The 16,081-nt window shown below is 41.6% G+C and overlaps 1 long non-coding RNA gene across 1 annotated transcript; it reads right to left on the bottom strand.

The window, feature by feature from the left end:
- Positions 1-6,705: 6,705 nt before the first annotated feature.
- Positions 6,706-14,490, bottom strand: LOC122422054. The gene is made up of 2 exons (XR_006263717.1): positions 14,420-14,490; positions 6,706-6,975 (listed from the first exon to the last, which is right to left on the bottom strand). It is a non-coding gene; the product is annotated as an uncharacterized LOC122422054 (long non-coding RNA).
- Positions 14,491-16,081: the final 1,591 nt, after the last annotated feature.

Raw genomic sequence — 16,081 nt, 5'->3', positions numbered from 1 at the left:
AACCCACTCCAGTGTTCTTGCCTGGAGAGTCCCAGGGACGGGGGAGCCTGGTGGGCTGCCATCTATGGGGTCGCACAGAGTCGGACACGACTGAAATGACTTAGCAGCAGCAGCAGCAGAGTGTGCAGGGTTTTGGTTTTTTTTTTCCCCTCTATTTTATTTTAAAGTTTTATAGTAATGTCATTGATTTACAGTCTGTTTTTTGTTTTATGTTTACAGACAGGCAATTCACTGGTATATCTACACATGCCAAGTTTTTGGAGCTTTTATTTTAATGCAGGTTATTAAAGCTTTGTCACCAGCCTTCCTTTTACTCTAAATTACATTTAATTGATAGTGTATTTATATGTGTTTTGTGTGTAGATTATTCCCATCTCCAACTTTTCCCTTTGTTAAGCATAAATTAACAGAAATAAGTTCATTCCTCTTTTAATGTAATTCATTTTTCTGAGTTTTCCATTGTGCCACTGAATATTAACATTTAGTATTTTCAAATATAGGTTGATTCCTGTTGCTGAGGTGGACATTACTTCATTCTTCTTCATGACTCAGTCAGCTTCCAATTCTCTACCACTTTTTCTCATACATTCATCTTTCCTTGGATATGTTCATCAGTCTGTGACTTGGGCATTTTAAATAGTGAGTGCCTTACTGAAGGTTACATTGCCTGCCTTTTTTGGAATTAAGATTTGCCCTGCCTATATACCCAGACAGAGAATTGCCTCATCATCTGATATTTGATTTTTAGTGTTGTCCTTCCTAAAGTAGGCCTTTTTAAAAAGGGTTCGGGTAAGGATCAGCATTGGCTGCATACCTGGACAGCATTTGGGTTTTCCAAGTTTTTGTGTCCATGGGCATCACCACTATTTGAGTACACAAAGGTGGATTTGGCTCTAAGCTGGCACGTCTAGATTAGGAATTTGTGTTCCCAGGCAGTGCTGAAGAAACAGTACAGGCCCGAAAGAGGGCTCAAATGCTGGGACAGCCTCCCCTCACCCTGGAACCCCACTGTATTTCAGCCTCGGCACCCAAGCCTGGTCATGCTGCCGGGATGTCAATGTGGACATTCTTTTCCTGGGCACTTGTAAATTTTCTTCTCTTCTTTTTTTCAAATGGTGTGAGGCATATCTACCTGCTGAGATTGGCCTCTGGAAAGTCATCCTAATTTGCATTTTGTTTTCTGGCCTCCTTCCTCCTGATCAGTTCTTGAGGACCAGTGTCCTTGGATGTCCTTCAGGCTTTATGAATATTCAGTGCCCAGAAGCAGATTTGACTGTTGTAGTTACAAAAATCATCCACAAGGTGGCAGTCCTTTTTCATGTCCTTTTCTGGTTGCTTGAGAAACCAGAACCCTGGGGAATCTGAGCTTCCAGGGTTGTCATTGGAATGTCCTGTTCCAGAAAATCACCTGAGGGCTTCTGTCCTTCTAGTTCTTCCTCCCTTACCCTCCTATAAATGGACAAATATGGACTCCCACGAAGTCATTTGATTCAGGTTGTTGTCCTTCATTTGGGAAACCTTTTAAACAAAGAGGATCAAATAAGGATGCGCGTCATCAGAAATTTTGGAGAGCAGTTTGCTTTTCCATGCTTTTTCTCCTCAGAGACTCTACTATTCTTTGTGTGCACTAGAACTGGTTTGGTCCTTGAAACGACCCTTTGGAAGGGAAAAGTGTGTTCCTATTCAGAGTGGAACAGGTAATATATCAGAAAGGTGCCTCCTGCTGGGACATCCTCATTTCCTTTCTGAAGTGTGAAGTGTTACTTGCTCAGTCGTGCCCAACTCTTTGCGACCCCACCAGGCTCCTCTGTCCGTGGGATTTTCCAGGCAGGAATACTGGAGTGGGTTGCCATTCCCTTCTCCAGGGGATCTTCCCAACCCAGGAATCGAACCCAGGTCTGCTGCACTGCAGGCAGATTCTTCCTTTCTGAAGCCCACAACTTTTTAGCCTTGGGATCCAAGCCTGCTTAGGCCTCAGGAACGTGACATCAGCCAAGGAAATCGCAGCTGAAGAGGGATAGTGTAGGAAATCCTTGTGTGATTTCCCCCCCCTACCCTGCCAACTTTGGTTAATTTAATTTTCAATTTTTATTGAACTATCATTGATTTCCACTTTTTTTTAGGTGTGTAGTAAAGGTATTCAGCGACACATGTACACATGCCAATTGTTTTGACCTTCTGCTCCCGTATAGTTGATCAAAGCATGTTGAGTAGAATTCTTTGTGCTGTAGGTAAAATTTTTATTGATGATCTACTTTATATTATTAGTTTGTATAGGTTTTTCCCATCTCCTAATTTCTCTTTACCTCCAACCTTTCCCTTTGGTAAGCAGTATTTCGCTTCTAAGTCTCTGAGTCTGTTTCTTTTTTGGCTACCTGATGGGAAGAGCCGACTCATTGGAAAAGACCCTGATACTGGGAAAGATTAAGAGCAGGAGACCAGGCCAATAGAGGATGAGATGGTTGGATGACATCACCGGCTCCATGGACATGAGTTTTCGCAAACGCTGGGAGATAGTGAAGGACCGGGAAGCCTGGTGTGTTAAAGCCCATGGGGTCGCAAAGAGTCAAACACAGCTGAGCAACTAACACACATGGGAATCCTATAAAACCTTGGCTGAGAGTAAACTTCTTCAAAAAGGATTGGCATTTGTGGCCAAAACTTGTTAAGAGTCAAGGACAACTGTTTATTTATTTAAAAAAAATATTATTTATTTATTGGGCTGCACCCAGTATTAGTTGTGGCATATGGATTTTTTAAAAGATTGAAACATGTGGGATCTAGTTCCCTGACCAGGGATCGAACCCAGGCCCCCTGCATTGGGAGCACGGGGTCTAAACCACAGGACCACTATGGAAGTCCCAGGACAACTGTTTAGTTTACTTTCTCAGTTTGGTGTGGTCCCGGATCTCTACAGAATGGGTGCTGTCCAAAATCCTTACCAACTAGTATGTGTTCTGTTGAGGCTCCGGCTCCCGTGGGTGGAACTGTGAGCTGAGTCTCCAGGACCTGCTGGCACCGGTAGTGGCAGCCTTGGGTGGCTACAGGGACACCAGAGGGTATATGCTTGTTCTCGTGGCTGTGATACTGTGATGAAAGGATGCAAAGAAAAGTCAGCCAAGGGGAAAGCACATGGAGTGAAGTCCCTGGGAAATCAGGCACCAACTCCAAGGACCTCTTCCTGGGGAGTCACGCGGGAAGTGCTCAACGCCTCCAGCCCTTAGTTGTGACAACACATGTGAAGCATCACCTGTCAGGATGATGTTTTTATTGGGGGCTACTCATAAAGAGCCCCCTCTGCCTGGAACACCCAACATTCCAGACTCCTGGAAGGAAAGCAGGTTTTTAGCATACACACGGTTTAATAAGCACTCTTATTACCTAGAGTTGTGGGAATCCTCCTGAATTCCAGGTTCCCAGATGACAACCAGAGACCAACCTAGCAAGCAGCCTTTCTAAGGATCACAGTCTGAGACCTACTATTTTCAATCTGTTCTGCAGAATTTTCTCCCTTGGCCCTGGGCCAAGGCATCTTGATAGCAAAGTTATCATCAGTAGGACCCTAGGCACAGGATGAGAACAACCTTAGGTGTTGATCTCGGTGATGCCCTTTAGGGGTTAACATGATCAGTCTTTAGGCTCCAGGAGGCCTGGGGGCTGTGTGCTCATGGTCAACAAGTAGTTAACATCTCCCACTTGGTGAGAGATTTTCATATCTGGAAAACAACTCAGGAAATGTGCATCAGATACTGTTATCTAGGTACTTCAGAGAGGAGCTAAAGCAGAGATATGGGGGAAGACCCCATAAGCTCCTGCTCAGTTACAATATAATGTCTTTTACTTGGTGATTCTTGTATTCCACTGGGGCTTCCCAGGTGGCGCTAGTGGTAAAGAACGTGCCTGCCAATGCAGGAGACAAAAGAGGCAGGGGTTCCATCCCTGGGGTGGGAATATCCCCTGAAGGAGTGCACGGCAACCCACTCCAGTATTCTTGCCTGGAGAATCCCATGGACGGAGGGCCTGGCAGGTCATAGTCCATGGAGTTGCAGAGTCAGACACGACTGAAGTGACTAAGCAAGCTTGTATTCCACAACATAATGTTTTCAAGGTTTATTCATTATGTGCCATGTGACAAGATTCAGCATTTTCAAAGCTAAATAATAATCCCTCATATGTATGTACTACATTTTCTTTATGCCTTTGTCTTTGTCCAGTTGCTAAGTCATGACCGACTCTTTGCGAGCCCATGGGCTGCAGCACAGCAGGCTTCCTGTCCTTCACTATCTCCCTGAGTTTGCTCAGACTCATGTCCAGTGAGTCGGTGATGCCATCCGTCCATCTCATTCTCTCTCACCCACCCCCCTCCTGCCTTCAATCTTTCCCAGCATCAGGGTCTTTGTCTACATGTGATATCCCTGCTTTTTAATACACTAAGTTTGTCATAGCTTTTCTTCCAAGGAACAAGCGTCTTTTAATTTTGTGGCTGCAGTCACCATCTTCAGGGATTTTGAAGTGCGAGAAAATAAAATCTGTTACTGTTTCCACTTTTTTTTCCATCTATTTGCCATGAAGTGATGGGACCAGATGTCATGATCTTAGTTTTTTGAATGTTGGATTTTAGGGCCAGCTTTTTCACTCACTCTTCACTGAGACACCCTTTAGTTCCTGGTCACTTTCTGCTATTAGAGTGGTATCATCTGCATATCTGAGGTTGTTGATATTTCTCCCAGAAATCTTGATTCCAGATTATGAGTCATTCAGCCCTGCATTTTGCATGATGTACTCTGCATGGAAGTTAAGCAAGCAGGGTTACAGCTTTGACGTACTCCTTTCCCAAGTTGGAACCAGTCTGATGTTCCATGTCCAGTTCTAACTGTTGCTTCTTGACCTGCAAACAGGTTTCTCAGGAGGCAGGTAAGGTGGTCAGGTATTCCCATCTCTTTAAGAATTTTCCACACTCTGTTGTGATCCACACAGTCAAAGGTTTTAGCACAGTCAATGAAACAGAAGTAGATATTTTCCTGGAATTCCCTTGTTTGTTCTATGATCCAACAGATGTTGGCAATTTGATCTCTGGTTCCTCTGCCTTTTCTAAATCCAACTTGAACATCTGGAATTTCTCAGTTCATGTACTGTTGAAGCCTAGTTTGAAGGATTTTGAGCACTGCCTTGCTAGCATGTGAAATGAGCACAATTGTGCACTAATTTGAACGTTCTTTGGCATTGCCCTTCTTTGGGATTGGAGTGAAAACTGACATTTTCAGTCCTGTGGCCACGGCTGAGTTTTCCAAGTTGGCTGACATATTGAGTGTAGCATGTTAACAGCATCATCTTTTAGAATTTGCTCATCTGGAGGTCAAATACCTCCACTAGCTTTGTTCATAGTAAAGCTTCCTAAGGCCCAGTTGAATTTATACTCCAGGATGTCTGGCTCTAGGTGAGTGACCACACCATGATGGCTATCTGGATCATTAAGACTTTTTTGTATAGCTGTTCTGTGTATTCTTGCCACCTCTTCATAATCTCTTCTGCTCCTGTTAGGTCCTTTCTGTTTATGTTCTTTATTGTGCTGAACTTCACATGAAATGTTCCCTTGGTATCTCCAGTTTTCTTGAGGAGATCTCTAGTCTTTCCCATTCTGTTGTTTTCCTCTATTTCCTTGCATAGATCACTTAAGAAGGCTTTCTCATCTCTCCTTGTTATTCTCGGAATTCTGCATTCAGTTGGATGTCTCTTTCCCTTTCTCCTTTGCCTTTTGCTTCTCTTCTTTTCTCAGCTATTTGTAAGGCCTCCTCAGACAACCATTTTGCCTTGTTGCATTTCTTTTTCTTGGGGTCATTTTGGTTATTTCCTGCTGTAGAGTGTTGTTATCTTCTGTCCATAGTTTTTCAGGTACTCTGCCTACCAGATCTAATCCCTTGAATCTATTTTCACTACCACTGTATAATCAGAAGGGGTTTGACTAAGGGATTTCACTAGGGTCATACCTGAATGGTCTAGTGGTTTTCCCTACTTTCTTCAATTTAAGCCTGAATTTGCCAATCAGGAGCTGATTATCTGAGCCACAGTTAGCTCCAGGTCTTGTTTTTGCTGATTTTCTAGAGTTTTTCCATCTTTGGCTACAAAAAAAGTAATCAATTTAATTTCAGTACTGACCATCTGGTGATGTCCAGGTGTAGAGTCACCTCTTGTGTTGTTGGAAGAGGGTGTTTGCTATGACCAGTGCATTCTCTTAGCAAAACTGTTAGCCTTTGCCCTGCTTCATTCTGTACTCCAAGGCCAAATTTGCCTGTTACTCCAGGTATCTCTTGAATTCCTGCTTTTGCATTCCAGTCCCCTATGATGAAAATAATATCTTTTTTGGGTGTCGGGGCTTCCTGAGTAGCTCAGTCAGTAAAACATCTGCCTGCAATGCAGTAGGCCTGGGTTCAATTCCTGGGTCAGGAAGATCCCCTGGAGAAGGAAATGGCAACCCACTCCAGTATTCTTGCCTAGAGAATCCCACAAACAGAGGAGCCTGGCGGGCTACAGTTCATGGATCACAAGAGTCGGACACGACTTAGTGCTATATTTCTTTTCTTTCTTTCTTTGGGTGTTAGTTCTAGAAGGTCTTGTAGGCCTTCATAGACAACCATTCAGTGTTATCACCAAATCTTGGCTTTCTCTGTCCACCGAAGCCGAATTTAAAAAATTAGAGACAGAATATGGAGGAAATAGAAAGACAGCATTAATCTTTAGCCAGTCAAGGGGGAGATGGAGCAGGGTATGCCTCAAGAACTGTGCCCAGATCCTAGGAGAACCAGGAGACTTTATGTGGCCTGGTCTCAGAGTCTTAGGGTAAATGATAAGGCTCAAAGTAATGAAGGTCTTGCATCTCCTCCTTCTTGCTTTGTTTCAAAAGTCATAGCTGGAGTCAAGCATACAGGTATTTGAGTCTGTTTGTCTCTCCTGGTTTACTGTAATGCGGCCTTCTTTCTGAAATGTAAAAAGAAAGAAAACTAAAAGGGGTGGTCTGCAGTAAAAGCAACTACCAAGTACAGGATGTAATTAGCATAGCGTTAAAGGTGCAGAATATAGCTTATGCAGAGTTAGGGGACAATATTACAGGATTCAAATTACATGGGTCAGGTTCAGTTCAGTCGCTCAGTCGTGTCCAACTCTTTGCGACCCCATGAACCACAGCACGCCAGGCCATCACCAACTCCCAGAGTCCACCCAAACCCATGTCCATTTATTCGGTGATACCACCCAACCATCTCATCCTCCATCGTCCCCTTCTCCTCCTGCCCTCAATCTTTCTCAGCATCAGGGTCTTTTCAAATGAGTCAGCTGTTCACATCAGGTGGCCAAAGTATTGGAGTTTCAGCTTCAACATCAGTCCTTCCAATCAGTCTTTCTCCTTTAGGATGGACTGGTTGGATCTCCTTGCAGTCCAAGGGACTCTCAAGAGTCTTCTCCAACACCACAGTTCAAAAGCATCAATTCTTCAGTGCTCAGCTTTCTTAATAGTCCAACTCTCACATCCATACATGATCACTGGAAAAACCATAGCCTTGACTAGACAGACCTTTGTTGACAAAATAATGTCTCTGCTTTTTAATATGCTGTCTGGGTTAGTCATAACTTTCCTTCCAAGGAGTAAGCATCTTTTAATTTCTTGGCTGCAATCATCATCTGCAGTGATTTTGGAGCCCAGGAAAATAAAGTCAGCCACTGTTTCCCCATCTATTTGCCATGAAGTGATGGTTAGTTTTGACAAAAGCAACTTTAATTACAGACTAAAGATTAGGAAAAGCTAAAGTAAAATCTAGGAATTATCAGGCCTGCTCATTCTTCTCTTTATCTTCTTTGTTCTTAGGAAAGGAAAAGGAGAACTCATTCTTCTTTCTTCCTTTTCACTGCAACAGTATCATAATTTTATTTTTAATTTTTGAGAAACCTCCATAGTGGTTGCACCAATATGTACTTCCCTTAACACCACATAAAGATTCCAATTGGTCTACATCCTTGCCAGCATTTGAGATCTATCTCTAGTGGCCATCTGAATGGATGTGAAGTGATACCTCACCGTGGTTTTTTTAATTATTACTGATTTTGAGAACCTCTCACATTTTTTATCCATTTGTATATCTTACATGGATTAATGTCTATGAATTCCTTTGCTCATACACTGTGCTATTGTTTTATGATGTTGCTTTGTTGTATGAGCTCTTTATTTACCCTTGACCTTAGCTCCCTATCAGATACGTGTTTGCAAAAATTTCCTCTCATCCCACAGGTAGCCTTTTCACCTCATTGATTGTTTCCTCTAAGGTGACAATTTTTTTACGTATGATGTAATCCTATTTGACTTCATTTGCTTTTGTTGACTGACCTTTTGATTTCAGATCCAAGAAATCATTGGTAAATCAAATGTCATGAAACTTGCTCTCTGTCTTTTCTTCCAGAAGATTTATATTTATAGGTTTATGCATAAAATCTTCTATCCCTTTTGAGTTAAAATTTGTATGTGGTGTTATGTAAGGGTCCAACTTCATTTTGACATGTAAATATCCACTGTTTTCGGACGCATAAATTCCGCATGAGAGGATACCTGTTCTCTGGTTGCAAAACTGACACCCTGAACTTAGGAGAAAAATCTATTTGTTTTATTTCCTAATTATTTCCAGTTCTTTCATGTGACCTCATAGTCATATCTGCTACCTATGAGTCACAGCCATTTTCTTACTTTGACTTTGTTATGCACAAAGGTGTCCACTGAAAAAAAATTCACAAGCATTTAGTTTGGGGCAATATGAGGACTGCAACCCGGGAGACATCAGTTCATATAGCTTTGAGAAACTGTTCCAAAGAAGTAAGGGGAAGGGTAGTATATATATGATTTTGGTAAAGAGGGTGTACATGCAATCAAGCACTATTTTTTGTAGAAAGTTTCTGCTGGTCTCATGAAACTTCTGCTAGTCACAAGAAACAATCATCACCATGAAGGATTTTAGTGCTTTTTTAAGATATGAGGATGTATAAGAATTAGGCTCATAAAATCAGCTCCGGATAATTTCTGAGAACCTGTCACACCAGTTTTCCCAGAGCACAGAGTGTCTCATTTCTGCTTTCCACCCTGAACTCCTTCAGGGGGTGTTGAAAGTCAGCAGCTGCAGCAGCTCATGATTTAATCCTTGTAGAAGGTAGACAGCAAGTGCCAACTTGCAGTTAGGTTCTCACTGCTCTCTTCACCCCCAGTCATCCATGCAGGCCCTGGTAGCTTCTGACATGTCAGTCAGTTTTGTCCCCTAGTTGTGTCTGACTCTTTGTGACCCCATGGACTGCAGCATGCCAGGCTTTCCCTGTCCATCACCAACTCTCAGAAAATGCTGTCTAGGTCATAGCTTTTCTTTCAAGGAGCAAGTGTCTTTTAATTTCATGGCTGTAGTCACCAATTGCAGTGATTTTGCAGACCAAGAAAACACTGTTTTCATCGTTTCCCCATCTATTTGCCATGAAGTGATAGGACCAGATGCCATGATCTTAGTTTTCTGAATGTTGAGTTTTAAGCCAACTTTTTCACTCTCCTTTTTCCCTTTCATCAAGAGGTTGTTTAGTTCTTCATTTTCTGCTATAAGGGTGGTGTCATCTACATATCTGAGGTTATTGATATTTCTCCCAGTGATCTTGATCCCAGCTTGTGCTTCAACCAGCCTGGTATTTAGCATGGACTCTACATATAAGTTACATAAGCAGGGTGACAATATACAGCCTTGACATACTCCTTTGCCTATTTGGAAACAGTCTGTTGTTCCATGTCCAGTTCTAACTGTTGCTTCTTGACCTGCATACAGATTACTCAGTAGGCAGGTCAGGTGGCCTGCTATTCCCATCTCTTGAAGAATTTTCCAGAGTTTGTTGTGATCCACACAGTCAAAGGCTTTGGCATAGTCAATAAAGCACAAGTAGATGTTTTTCTGGAACTCTTGTTTTTTTGATGATCCAGCGGATGTTGGCAATTTGATCTCTGGTTCCTCTGGCTTTTCTAAATCCAGCTTGAACATCTGGAAGTTCACGGTTCATGTACTGTTGAAGCCTGGCTTGGAGGATTTTAAGCATTACTTTGCTGGCGTGTGAGAGCAATTGTGTGGTAGTTTGAGCATTCTTTGGCATTGCCTTTCTTTGGGACTGAAATGAAAACTGACCTTTTCCAGTCCTGTGGCCACTGCTGAGTTTTCCAAATTTGCTGGCATATTGAGTGCAGCACTTTTACAGCACCATCTTTTAAGATTTGAAATAGCTCAAATGGAATTAAATCACCTCCACTAGCTTTGTTTGTAGTGATGCTTCCTAAGGCCCACTTGATTTTGCATTCCAGGATGTCTGGGTCTAGGTGAGTGATCATACCATTGTGCTTGTCTGGGTCATGAAGATCTTTTCTGTATAGTTCTTCGGTGTATTCTTGCCACCTCTTCTTAATATCTTCTGCTTCTGTTAGGTCCATATCATTTCTGTCCTTTATTGTGCCTATCTTTGCATGAAATGTTCCCTTGGTAACACTAATTTTCTTGAAGAGATCTCTATCTTTCCCATTCTATTATTTTCCTCTATTTCTTTGCATTGATCAGTGAGGACGACTTTCTTATCTCTCCTTGCTATTCTTTGGAACTCTGCATTCAAATATCTTTCCTTTTCTCCTTTCCCTTTAGCTTCTCTTGTTTTCTCAGCTATTTTTAAGGCCTCCTCAGACAAGCATTTGACCTTTTTGCCTTTCTTTTTCTTGGGGATGGTCTTGATCACTGCCTCTTGTACAATATCATGAACCTCCGTCCATACTTCTTCAGGCACTCTATCAGATCTAATCCCTTGAATCTATTTGTCACTTCCACTGTATAATCTGATGTGTACTTTCAGATTTTTCTGAAAAAATGAGAAATTTAAGTGATGAATTTAACTTAAATTCAAGTGATTCAAGTCAACACTGTGATCACTTAATTGTGGTAAGAATGCACAGCTTCAGTGGGCTAGAGTTTTAAGGCAGGTAGGTAGTTAGCACTAGGAGATGTGTGAAAACTGACAAAATAGGATGATGGTGTGTTTTTTTTTTTTTTAAACACATGTAAGACTTATCAAAAGTAAATGTAGAGAGTTCCTTGAAAATGAGGGAGAAAACTGCAAGGAAGCTCCCTTTAATCACTCCAAGGTCCTAGTCACCTAGTGGTGGTGTATTCTGATGTACAAATGATACTGGGGACTGGGCAAATGTACTGGGGTTCTGAGAATCTGGGACATCAGATTCTGTCCTTGTGATGTAAACAAATTTCTGGGAAATAATGAAGACTTGATGCTGTTAGCATACAGAGATGTTTACATTTCCCCAGACTTAGATCAGTGGCAATTTGATGGACAGTTGGTATTGATTGAAACAAAGTTTGTGAATATAGCTTTAAAATATCACATGCTGAACTAGATGTCGGAAATGGAAAAGCATTTTGGACATGAAAGTAGGCAGGTCAGCAAGGCATGTGCTGTGGTTTCACAGAAAACAGGATGCTAGACATAAAGCTGTAACATAAATTACATATCCTTTCGGGACTTCACTGGTGGTCCAGCGGGTAAGACTCTGTGCTCCCAGTGTGGCGGGGAGGGGGCTGGTGCTCAGATTCAATCCCTCATCAGGGATCTCGATCCCGCCAGCCACAACTAAGACCCAGTGCAGCCTATATAAATAAATAAATAGCTTTTAAAAATGCCTCCTGTAAATGACTGACCTTCCAGGAAAGATGACCCACAGGTGGCAGGAACCTTTCTCTCATTCTCTCAAAAGAGTGACAGTCTTGTCAGAAGTTCTGGGTTCCAGAGCACGTGTCACTTAGTTGTGTGAGAAATCCACCAGTCAGAGGCAGTGAGCATTTCTTTTTAAACAGATTATTTTGTTTCTAGGCTGGAAGTCCTCACGTTTCTCACAGCCCATGTTGTCCCTTTATCCATCTAGACTGGAGTGGAAGGAGGGTTTTTGTTTCAGTTGTGGTCATTGATACAATGGAATTGGGTAGCAGGTTCTGCTCACATTTAACATTGGTATGAAGGAGACATAATGTCATTTTCTATAGCTGGTAGTTTGTTTTCGGCCGTACTGAGAATGATTAATGCATCTGCATAGAAAAGAAGCTTTATGTCTGATGCTGTCTGCACAGGGAATGGGCAGATGCTCAGGCTGAGAAAATGGATATGAAGACTCATAAAGTACTTTCTTTTTTTTACTTCTCTCTGGCATTGTCTACATGCGGTCATTGTGCACATTTTCTACTCTCTCGTAATTTCAGTTGGTCACCCCACTGTCAGCATCAAACCATGTTCCATGCAGCAAGGAGGAGGATGTGTGGGTCTGACACGACTTAGAGGTTTTGATTTGCAGCCCCGCCTTCTTCACTCGGGGAATGGTATCCTCGCTTGCCCTTCCCTCTCCATGTCACTGGCCGTATCACACGGCCACTGTAAGGAAACACATGTTCCGTGTAGCGCAGGCAAACATGTGAGAAGGTTTCTGTGAATGGCTGAAGTTACCTGAACTCTTTCACAGAGCCTGACCCAAAGAATATTACAAATAGTTAAACGTTTGAGTTGAGGATCGTGTGGCTGGTGCACGAAGGAGTGCTTTGTCGAGGACCTCGGCTGCATTTGGGCCAGTTCCCTTTCTCTGTTGTGTGAGACCACTGGTGTCACCCCTTGAAGGGTCCTCAAGTGACTGGAGTGGTCATGATGATATTGATGACGACAGTGACTTGCATTTCTTTGAAATTATAAAGAATAAAATAGTTTCTAGTATAATTGTCCCAGAAAATTGTGCTCATGTTATAGTACTTTTTATTTTATTTTATAAACTAGTCAGGGAAGTGACTGAGTTAAAATAATGAGCACTGTTGGGCAGGCTCAGGAGAGACAGTGAGGGGAGTACCCCGGAGACAGGGGGAGCAGGGCAGAGCGGCTCCTCCCGGCCCTGCCCAGACCCCTCCCCGGGCGTGTGCGGGTCCGTCCCCTCCCTGGGCCTCCGCTCACTGCACAGGCTACAGTGCTTCATTGGCTGTTCCTCCACACCTCAGTGACAGGGCTCACAGTTGGCTGAAACTAAAAGCAGACATGTGGGGACAAAGACCTATATGTTTTGGAGAACGTTTTACTGAATATAATTGATTTTACAATGTCCTGTTCATTTCTGCTTGGAGTCTCATTAAATCTTGCACTTCATGAGCCATCCCATCCAGTACCCTGCTTTCCACTCCCACAGATCCAGTTTTTGTTCAAATTCAAAACTGTAAATAAATATGCATGATGTGAAATGATAGACCACATTCAAGCTACTTAATACATCTGTCTGTCATCTGACTTCTTTGCATTTTTTTCTGGCGAGAACACTTCAAATACATTCTTAGCAAATCTCAAGAATAATATGCTCTATATTATCTGTTTCACCAGGCTGTGCTTAGATTTCCGGAACTCATTTATCCTGTGTGACTGAATTTTTGTACCATCTGACCAACTTCTGTTGTCCCCACAGCAAGTTCCAGATGACTGATATTCTGCTCTGTTTTATGAGTTGGGCTTTAGCAGATTCCACATACAATTGAGACAATGCAGTATTTTCCTTTCTGTGTTGCCTAATTCCACTTCATGATGTCCTTCATGTTCATTCATGTTATCTCACATGGAAGGGTGTCCTTTTTTGAAGGATGAATAATATTCTTTCGTATATGTCACATTTTCTTTATTATGGTTCACATTAGAGAAATAAGAGTGAGATGCCACTTCAAATTTCTAGCTGCATAAATTAGAGCCAAAATACAGCAAAAATTGGTAACACTAAGTTTTATTGAGAAAAGGGAGGAATTAAAAGTACCATGTACTACTGATGGGAGTATAAAAAATACATCTAGTTAGGAGAACTGACTGGCTTTTACTTATAAACTTAAAAGTTTATCTAACATATTAGAAAAAAAGTGAAAGTAGACATAAACATTGAAAACTCTCTGAACTTATCTGAACTTGTAAGATAGCTTTGCTTTCTGTATTCCTCAGGCAGTTAGTTCCTACTGTATGCAAACATTTCTTTAAAAATCAGTGACAGGGAAACAGAGGAATAGAGACAGAGGTAGGTCCCAGTATCTGCATCCTCTTGGTTACCATGAAACTCCTAGTGCCCAAATCCCAGGGTATTATGAATATGGACTTCAATAACAGCTGTGAGGTTTCCAAAACAGTGCACTGTAACCTACCTGTAAACAGATATTAGACTCTGAGTAGCCATTGCACTAATGACTATATACTTGTCATTTACCAGAGAGACTTACTCAGATGTCACAACCTTTATTAGTCTCTGTAAAGTCTCAGCCAAACATGGGATCCTTTAAGACCACAATGGAAGGGAAAATCTACTTACAGGACCATTCAGGTACTAGGCAGAATCCATTTTATTCTGGTGGTTTGTTTTCGTGTGAACCCTCCCTGGTCACATCTGGCATCGGTGTCCCTAAAGAAGAGAAGAAATATGGGTCATGGCTTATTCATTTGTTCCTCTAATCCTTTACTGTGTATTCAGTTGAAGGGATCATCACAAGTATTTTATATAAATGAGGTTATTACCTCAAGGTCTCAAACTAGAAACTATTCACAATTAGGCTATGATTTGAATGCAAGTCATGGAATTAGGAGAAGGAACAAGTAGTGACCCTTAATCCACCCACTGCATCTAGTATGATCCCTCCTCCATCCCTCTACTCCATCATTCTCTGTTGTTCTTTGTGACCGCAGTATCTCTGCCCCTGTGACTTCTGAATATCTCCAGAACTAATTCCTCCCCTTCCTGGCTCCTTTATTGCTCTCCCACTTCCATCCTGTGGATTTTAGACATCCATCCCCATGGACCCTCTAGCCCCTGGATTCCTGAGTTCTCAACCCAGCTCTCCTCCCCTTCTACTGCTTCTAAACCTTTGACACTTCATATCCTCCATCTCCCTGCCCTTTATCCTCCTCTCATTCTAATGACTTCAGCCATTTCTCATATCCTGTTATGACTAATACCCTCAAATATTCAGTCATCAGTTATCAAGTGTCCTTAGTTTGCTCATGATCTTGCACCCATTTTCCCCAACACCATAATTCCTGACTCTGCAATTTTTTGGAATAGTTTGAGAAGAATAGGTGTTAGCTTTTCTCTAAGTATTTGGTAGAATTCACTTGTGAAGCCATCTGCTCCTGGACTTTCGTTTGTTGGAAGTTTTTTTTTTTTTAAATAATGATTCAGTTTTATTACTGATAATTCATTTGATAAAATATCCTATTTCTCGTTCAGTCTTGAGTGATTATACGTTTCTAGGAATTTGTCCATTTCTTCTAGATTGATTGTCCAATTCACTAGCATGTGATTCTTTATAACAGTCTCATGCTCATTGGTATTTCTCTTGTGTCAGTTTACCTTCCCCCTTTTCGTATCTGATTTTATTGATTTGGGCCCCCCCTTTTTTTCATTCATGAATCTGGCTAAGTTTTGTTTAACTTTTCAAAGAACCAGCTCTTAGTTTCATTGATCTTACCTATTGATTTGTAGTCTCTATTTCTGCCCTAATCTCTTTGGTTTTTAAAAATTTTTACTAACTTTGAATTTTGTTCTTATTCTTGCTCCTTTGAGTATAAGGTTAGGTTGTACATTTGAGATATTTCTTGTTTGCTATGGTTAGCATGTATCACTTTAAACTTCCCTTTTAGAACTAATTTTGCTGTGTCCCATAGGTTTGAATTGTTGTTTTCTTTTTGTCTCTAGGTATCTATTTCCTTTTTGATTGCTTCAGTGATCCATTGGTTGTTTAGTAACATGTTGTTTAGACTTCTCGTGTTTGTGTTTTTTGCAGTTATATTCTTGTAGTCAATTTGTAGTCTCAGAGCCTTGCATTTGGAAAACAAATACTCGATATGATTTCAGTTTTCTTAAATTTAGTGAGGGTTCTTTTGAAGCCTCTTATGTGATTTATCCTGGAGGAATTTCCATGTGCACTTGAAAAAGGAGTGTATTCTGTTTGTACATTCTGATATATCCCTTTATCCA

The sequence above is a fragment of the Cervus canadensis genome, chromosome 19 (assembly GCF_019320065.1).
Source record: "Cervus canadensis isolate Bull #8, Minnesota chromosome 19, ASM1932006v1, whole genome shotgun sequence".
In the NCBI taxonomy this organism is placed as follows: Eukaryota; Metazoa; Chordata; class Mammalia; order Artiodactyla; family Cervidae; genus Cervus; species Cervus canadensis.
The sequence above is the reverse complement of the archived record's forward strand: the minus strand, read 5'-3'. Positions and strand labels throughout refer to the sequence as shown.